This window comes from Dipodomys spectabilis, unplaced genomic scaffold (genome assembly GCF_019054845.1).
Source record: "Dipodomys spectabilis isolate Male_0828 unplaced genomic scaffold, ASM1905484v1 ptg000300l, whole genome shotgun sequence".
In the NCBI taxonomy this organism is placed as follows: Eukaryota; Metazoa; Chordata; class Mammalia; order Rodentia; family Heteromyidae; genus Dipodomys; species Dipodomys spectabilis.
In genome coordinates this window covers 2,512,596-2,520,727 of record NW_024870977.1, presented here as the reverse complement: position 1 = coordinate 2,520,727, position 8,132 = coordinate 2,512,596, and the positions used below count along the sequence as shown (strand labels likewise).

The window sequence follows — 8,132 nt, the reverse complement described above, 5'->3', positions numbered from 1 at the left end:
AGTGGTTTCTTTCTTACTTCATCATGATGCAGATACAAATGCCCAAACTAAAGTCCTCTTGACTACCTTGCATCTTGCTGCTGGGAATAGAAATAGCAAAGATATGCTGTATCTACTTCTGTTGAACCATTATATCAAACCAGGTCTGAAGAACAACTTGGAAGAAACTGCATTTGATATTGCCAAAAGGATAAGTATGTATCACTACCTCTTTGAAGTTGTGAAAGGCTTTACAAATTGTTCTCCTAAATCGTAATGGTTTGGTTAAGTTCTTTAAATTTCAAAAATTCCAGTTCATCCTTTGTGTCCCTCCAAAAGTCGTAATGGTTTGGTTAAGTTTCTTAAATTTCAAAACTTTCATCATTCATGTCCTTACAAAATATTTTCACAATGCAAAGCAACAGCAATATCTTACTTTAAAAAATCATGGATTCCATGTTATTCTTCCAAGTGAATTGCCTGACATTGATGTCAAAATGTATTCAAGAGTTGTTTGTATACATCTATAATGTTTTTTGCAGAGTTTGTGATTTTTTTAAATCAGAAATAATTTTAACTTATCTGTGGAAATGAATAGTATAGAAACTTAAGTTATTCCTGGTGCTTGTCTGAAAAAAGTATATCTATGTTTGTATAATGTCCATAATCCATTTCCTTCTCTCCTAGATATATTTTGAATTCTACATTGTTTTATAATATATAGGTTAATTAATAAATGTGTCCATTCAAATTGCATTCCTTATAGAAAAAGTTTAAGATTCCTTTTTTTCCCTAGGTCCTTATAGTATTTTATTTCTTTGGGATAAGATGACAATGTTATCTAATTTCAAGTTGGGTAAGGGTTATGCTATGTAAAGGCCTTTCTAAGGTGAAGATTTAAACACTGATGTCAACCTAACCTTTAATTCTATGAATTATATATGCTGTTACACTTGTATTTTTGTAATCAACCTTTTAATAACTGTTTTTCATTTCTTGCATCTGAAAAATGAAAAATATGGAATACTTCACAAATTTTTATAACATCCTTGTGCAAGTGCCATGTTAATCTTGGTATTGTTGTCATTTGCGTAGAACTGCTGCTGAAGCCTGTAGTATCCTCTAAATTTAAGTAGTTAATGATGCAATCTTTATACAGGCATATATCCTTGGTTGCCTATTTGTAACAATGAACCCTTATTGTTCCTAAAAATGGTATTGATCTTATTTCTCTAAATTTCTGTTTATAGTGGAAAAAAACTTATATTGTATGGTGGATTGCTCACATTTGCAATTTTTCTGTCAATGACTATTTTGTCTTTTTCATTTTAAATTTGATCATATTTTGAAGCCTTTATAGCTAAGTCCAAAGGTGATGGCTTTTCAAGTACTTACTTATCAACTGAGTTAGCTTTGTGGAGCTAATGGATTCAAAGTAAGCCTTCTTAAAAGCTACTTCGAAACTTCTGCAGCTTAAAATTTCCAAAATGAGGTCTCAATGGCACTAATGTCTTCCTGACCCTTTACCCTTCTTCCATGTAGGAAGAGACCAACCAGAATATCTTACCGTGACAGCATAGATTGTCTTACTGGAACAAAACTAATCTTAGTTACAAGGGATCATAGAGACATGAATAGTTGAGAATGAATTATTCAGAATAGAAGGTATTTTCTAAAAATAGGCATGAGGATGAGTATACCCCTCTTCCTGGGGAAGCCTACAGTGGACGCTTAGACCTTGTCCATGAGTTGGTAGCTAAAGGCAGATATTCAAAGTATTTTATTAAAATACCTTTGTTTATTATACCAAACATTTCAAAAGTAGCTAAAGCCAAGAAGGTGAAAATATTGTTCATATGCATGATTACCTAATGTCCTAGCCTGTCTACAATCCAACCAGGCAGGAACTTACACTATTGACTTTCTATCAACAAATATTTTCATAGCTCCTGGACAAGTCCTCGATATTAGGCCTTAAATTGGTAATGTTTTAATCACAGTGTTTCCTCTTGCCTCTAGGCTGTAAGTCTCGAAATGGTAAAGCTTTAGATCTAACTCTACCAAAAACTGAGGTAGAGATAATGGAACAATACTTTAAAACGGAGTTGCCTTTGATACCCTAACCACAACAAAACAATGGAAAATAATTTCTTATATTATATATACTTATATATTTTTATTTATATGTGTTGATCTTAAATTTCACACAGTGAAACTTACTAGAATTAGATGATAATTTGACAACTAAATTGATATTTATTCCCATAAATAGATTGAAATATAAATAATTATTTTTAGAATATAAAAAGTATCAATGCAATGTCTTCGGTATAAATTTGTGATACCTTCTAAGTGTTCTTGATCTTCTGAATTTACATGGTAAAAAAACAGTATTGTTTTCCTCTAATCTATAATGTATTTTATTCTGCTGCTCTGTTTATTGTTTTAAGTCGCTGGTCCCAAACTGTTTTTCTCCATATTTCTGAAGCATTCTTACTGATTTTACCAAAATTTTGCTGATATGATGTCTAAAAGCTATTATTCTTCTGCAGGACCCACGAGTCCTAGGATACCAGTTCCCAGTTATCTGCATCATCAGATAACAAGAGCAAGACTTTTCACCTAGGCCCATGCAACATGCCAACAGTAAGTAATTGAAGACATGTCTCAATTTCTCATTTCCTATAATATTTCAGGTCCTTAATTCCTTGCAGGATTTAGATGTAAGCTATTGTGAAATGCAAGTCAACTTAAAATGAAAGATGAGATCATAAAATATGAGAGAAAGTACTGTAATTCAAACTTTCAATTTACAGATGACAAGCCCATTTGAGTGAACAAAATCACAAATGTCACAAGAATATTTTTAATACCTTCTCCTAATGATTAATGAAAGATTTCAGCCCAGCATAAGTAGGCCAAAAATACTTCCTGGAACGGTAGATCCATACCTGGTCTACCAAGGCTAGGAAATCTTGACTTAGAAGTCAAATATAATTTAGAAAAACTTTAATTGAGAAGATCCTTAGAGCTTCAAAAAACTGTTACTTCAGTAAAACTTGGTTCTGTAGTATAAAAATGTTGTCATTCTCAAACCAATGATAACCTACATTTAATCTTCTGAAAGTATATTCCTTTTCAAATAAACTTTTTAAAATCACATTCGCCAGAATAACACTTGGCAAGTAGATGATAGTGACATTACAAGTTTTTCAATGTAGGGGCAAGTTACAATAGAATTGATTTATTTACCCAGCACTAATCCCAAACAAGTTCAACCATTCATTAAATTGTAGAAATATTACCCCCCACACCATTGGCATTGTTCGAGTAGATGCCTTCCCGAAATGTGTTAAACAGATCAGCATCCTATATTTCAAACCCAAATATTAGCTAATAAAGTAAATTTCATCACATAAGAAGGTACGTTTTAAAAAGTCACTAATAGTTGCCTTATCATGCGTTGTTTTATGTGTTCCCTGTTTAACATAGTTAGAAATATGACTTCAAGTCTTGAATATGGGTACTCATCAGAGATGTGACAAACATAAAATCTGTCTTCTATTTCTATCATATACCTCTATAGTAGTAAATCTTAGTTTTCTTCTTTTTCCAAATAAATAAAATAATCACACCATTTTACAAAGCCATTTATAAAAACTAGTACAATAAATTCTAAGCCATTTTTAAACTTTTTTGTTGACTAAAGATTAATGTTCCAAATGGATTAGAATAAAATTATGTCTAGGTGCTTCACATCTCCAGTCTTGCAAATGAATTATGGAAATATAAGCTGACATCACTTCATGTATATGCGGGATTGAAACTGCAGGAGATGTATATAAACCTTTCAAAATATTAACAGACAGTTTAACAGAATGACTATCAGGAAATTGAAACCTGAGAGGAATAATAGTAAAGACATAGAATGAATGAAAAATGGAACAAGGGCAAGTATATCTAGAGCACTCAATATACACATGTAATAAATGAAGTGGTAAATCTGAAATAAATCTTGGAGAAGGGGGTTGGTAGAGAATGATAGAAGGAGTGACTCTGATCCTGGAGCATTTGACAATTAGATGGACATATTCAATTGTAATATACTTGCACAACCTTTTGAAATTCAGTTAAAAACACAACAACAAACAAAAAAATACAAAAATCTCAACCAAACAACAATCTCAAGAGAGTATGAATATGACCTATCAAAATTTTAAGCAGTTAATGAAGGGCAGTCTTGGGAAAAGCAAACAAAGCTTTCAAAGAGGGCAGTTTGGGGTAGGGGAGAATTTAGAACAGATTAAGTACATTGTCAAAGGTTATAAAGCACATACATCTACTGCGAATATTTTCATCTGCGAGTGCTCTTTGTCTGAACTGGACACTCCAGTCATGAGGCACACTTGATAGCTTGTGAAGATAGAATGGAAGAAACAAGATCAAAAACGCATTATTCTACTGGAGAGAAAACATTTCTCTGTGTTTCTTCTCATCTGTCTTCATTACTCTTTTTTCATACCTTTAATAAAATCAAGTGATTTTGAATTATATCTTTCCTTCTTTGTTCTGGCAAAGTAATTGTTCAAAATATTTCACTAAATTTTATTTCCCATTATTTTCTATCATACTGTTTACTTGTCCAAGTGAGTCCATTAAACTTCCCCTTTGCATTTGGTTGCCACGAAAACTCAACATCTATGTTAATGAGGATAAACTGTAATGCAAAACTTTGTCTCCAAAAAACCAGTTCAAGAACCTGTAATCACAAATATTTAGCTATAATTTTTTTCTTTTTTCTTTTACCTTGAAAATCTTCTCGTGTCTAAAGTGCCCTCAAAAATAAATACTCTACCTTGAGAGCATTGGCACCCACCCCTGGGTATCTAGACAGGGAACAGACCTTAGAAAGGAAACCTCCAGTTTCAAAAGTGAATCATTTGGGTTTGAGGAACACCAGCGAACTCTTCATTTGTTTGTTTAGCTTTACTTGATAATGTAACCCAGTTCTTGAACGGCAGTAGATTAGAATAAATTTAGGGCATTAAATATTAAAAAAAAACAAAAATAAATAAATACTCCACCACTTTTTGCTTCAATCACTTCTAACCTCAAAGATATATTTTGCTAACAAGATGCTTAGAAGAAACCAAAGAATACTCCACTTTTATCTTCACTCTTAAGACTCTCCTTAGATACCATATCAAGAACAGTGAAGTTATTCTTTGCAAAATTATTTCAATAGATTATTTTTCTCATGGTCTTGCATTTGCTCAACAAAATGTATGGAGAAGAATAGAGTTAAATCACCCATTCCTTGGATTACAGTGTCTGTTACAAAGGCAATACTTCTACGTCTTACTTCTCTGTTCTCCTCTTTGCTCTTGACTGATTTCCAATTAATCACAGCTTCTTAGCTTCAGGTCTAGTAAAGCTGAAGGACTATAAGGCCTCCCGCACTGTTATATCTTCATGGTTTCTCTTTCAAAACTCTTTTATTTGGATGTGGAATTTATTTTCATGTCTTCAATGTGTTCTGCAATACACTGAGCCAAATAGACTCTGTAAAATCACTTTAGGTAGCAAAAACATTAAGACAATCTACATCAAAAAGTTTTGGCCTCCCTCCACTGCAGAAACCAATACACTTAGCTAAGGCTTCTAAGAACGTGTTTTCTTACCTTTTCAATATTCTCAATTCTTTTCTGATCCCAAAAGTTTTTGGCTTATGTAATAAGAGAAGTCTTCCTTATCTCATGTTAATAAGGATATTATATTTTTGAGCTACTTAGAAATGCGAAATAATTGGTTTGATGTATCCAATCAGATTTTTTTCTGTGTTTCACTGCTTCACGTGGAAAGAAATTGTGGAAAGTATTACAAACAGAAAAGTGTAAACCCAATACCTTCTTTCATTGTGGAGGACACTCTCTCCCTAAATAATTTGAACCAAATTATCTTATTCAGAAAATTACTGTTTGGTAATTAAAGTCAATTCACAAATTTTAATTTCTTATTTTTTTTTTACAAAATTTGTGTTTAATTCCACTACAACCTTGTTTTCACACAGTAAGAGTATTTTTCCTGGTTAAGGACAATTCTCAAGGGAATCTACATGATTTACAGCAAGGTTTGTGAGGTTTGTTTATTTAGTGTGAAAATGAGCCATCTTGCCCACATTGCTCCATCTCAGCTAAGTCTCTATGGATTTCTTTACATGAAAGCCTATTTTCCCAGGTAATTTTAAATTTTCTTAATAGGTTAAGTTGTGAAAAAGGTTGAACAATTAAAATTTACCTGTCATAAACTTTTAAATTTTTTTGAAATTCCTTTATCAGAATCACGAATTCACCAATCCTAATTCCACCTTTACCATAAAAACAGTTAATATATTTTTTCCTGATATACTGTCCATGAAACTATTATTTTCCAGTGGCTTTGTTATGCATGTATATGATCATATGAGCGGATGCTGAGCAAAATGAACTCCAAGCTATGGAAACAGAGATATTTATTTGCAGTTGTTGTTTGTAATGTACAATGTGATTTCTATTTTCTTTGGGATTTTCCTCTATGGTTTATTCCCTGCTGTATTTGATTTTGGTACCCTGTGTATTGAGCATGCATTTACCTTAATTAGGGAAGGGAACAGGAACAACAAAATGGCGAGACAGAGGACAAAGGGCAAACCAATGCAATAGCAATACTCACAAGACAATAAGTTGGAAATGTACATTACAACTTGTGAGGCATATTGGGGTGAAGTAAAACTGTGAGAAAAATGAGAGAGGGGGGTAACAAGTTTGAAAAATTGTGTTTTCACTAGCTTACAATTGCTGTAACCCCACTGCACATCATTTTGACATTAAAATTAAATTTTAAAAATAAGCTGCATGAAATAATATTTCACTGTATTGGTAGAGTAAATATCATTCTTTATGTAGTAACTTTTAAAAATCAGTACTATTTGGCATCTAATTTGAATTTTAATCAAAGGGCCATCAACTTGAATGTTGTCCAACTAGACAATATTTTCACAATATACTTGCCAATATTTTGAAAAAAGTATAAATGTAGTACTTTCTCATGCTAAAACAGAAAACACTTTAATTCTACGGAAAGCCAGAACTTTTAAAGTAAATAAGTTAAGAGGACAGAATATATGTGTTCTTCAAAATTCTTATGACTAATAACTACTCATTTTGAAATAATGAACATTCCATATATGCATTTTCCAATGGGGTGTTACAGATAGAGAAGTGAACAGAAAAATAGCCACATTCTGAAATAGTATAAAACTATGAAACATCAGTTATAATTAATTCTTCAAGAGTAAGCAATTATTTATCAGATTAAGCTATTATTTCTATGACCATCAATCCCAAGGTTTATGCAATAAAGTAATCTGAGACCAACAATTTCCAACTTGTAGGGTGCACCTCAAAATTCCCTTAATTCACATCACGAATAGCTTATCTCAAATTTGAAAAAATACTACACCTCTGCTAATGTGATACCCTCCGTGTTCTGGAAAAAGCACCACAATAAATTGGGTTGCATCATTTTTCCTCCACTGGTATTCTTGCAAATATTATTTATATTTATACTTTTTTAGCTATCATAGATAAACAGAATGCTAATATCAGAAGATTACATTTCAAAACCCACCCAGGCAGGAAGGTTCCCTAGATTCTTATCTCCAATAAACTTCTCAGCAAAAGCCAGACACAAGTGGTACTGAGGTTGAAGTGGTAGGGCACAAGCCTTGAGCATAAACAGCCTCAGAGACAGTGTCCATGCCCAGAGTTCAACCCCTAGCACAAAACAATAAAACAAAAATAAAAACAAACCCCAAACCTAGCATTTTTCTCATTGTATACAGAGACACATAATTAAGGAAATTGCTTCCTGTGTTACATACAGGTAGAAGAAAGAAGAAGTCACACAATTATTCTCTTCATACAATGTTATACCAAAGCCTCAAAAAATTGCCTTTTTCTAAAGTTATAAATTAATATCATCTATTGTTGGCAACTCTGTCTACATTATTCACATTATCGTTTTATACATGAACTGTTTGAAATCTCTATTAACAGAGTTCTAATTATAACTCTCTTGAAAGTATATTCCAGACAAATAGAATGTAAGAAACA

At 32.3% G+C, this 8,132-nt stretch overlaps 1 non-coding gene across 1 annotated transcript; it reads right to left on the bottom strand.

The window, feature by feature from the left end:
* Positions 1-991: 991 nt before the first annotated feature.
* On the bottom strand, positions 992-1,095 carry LOC122127418. The gene has a single exon (XR_006151147.1). It is a non-coding gene; the product is annotated as a U6 spliceosomal RNA (small nuclear RNA).
* Between the last annotated feature and the right edge of the window lie 7,037 nt (positions 1,096-8,132).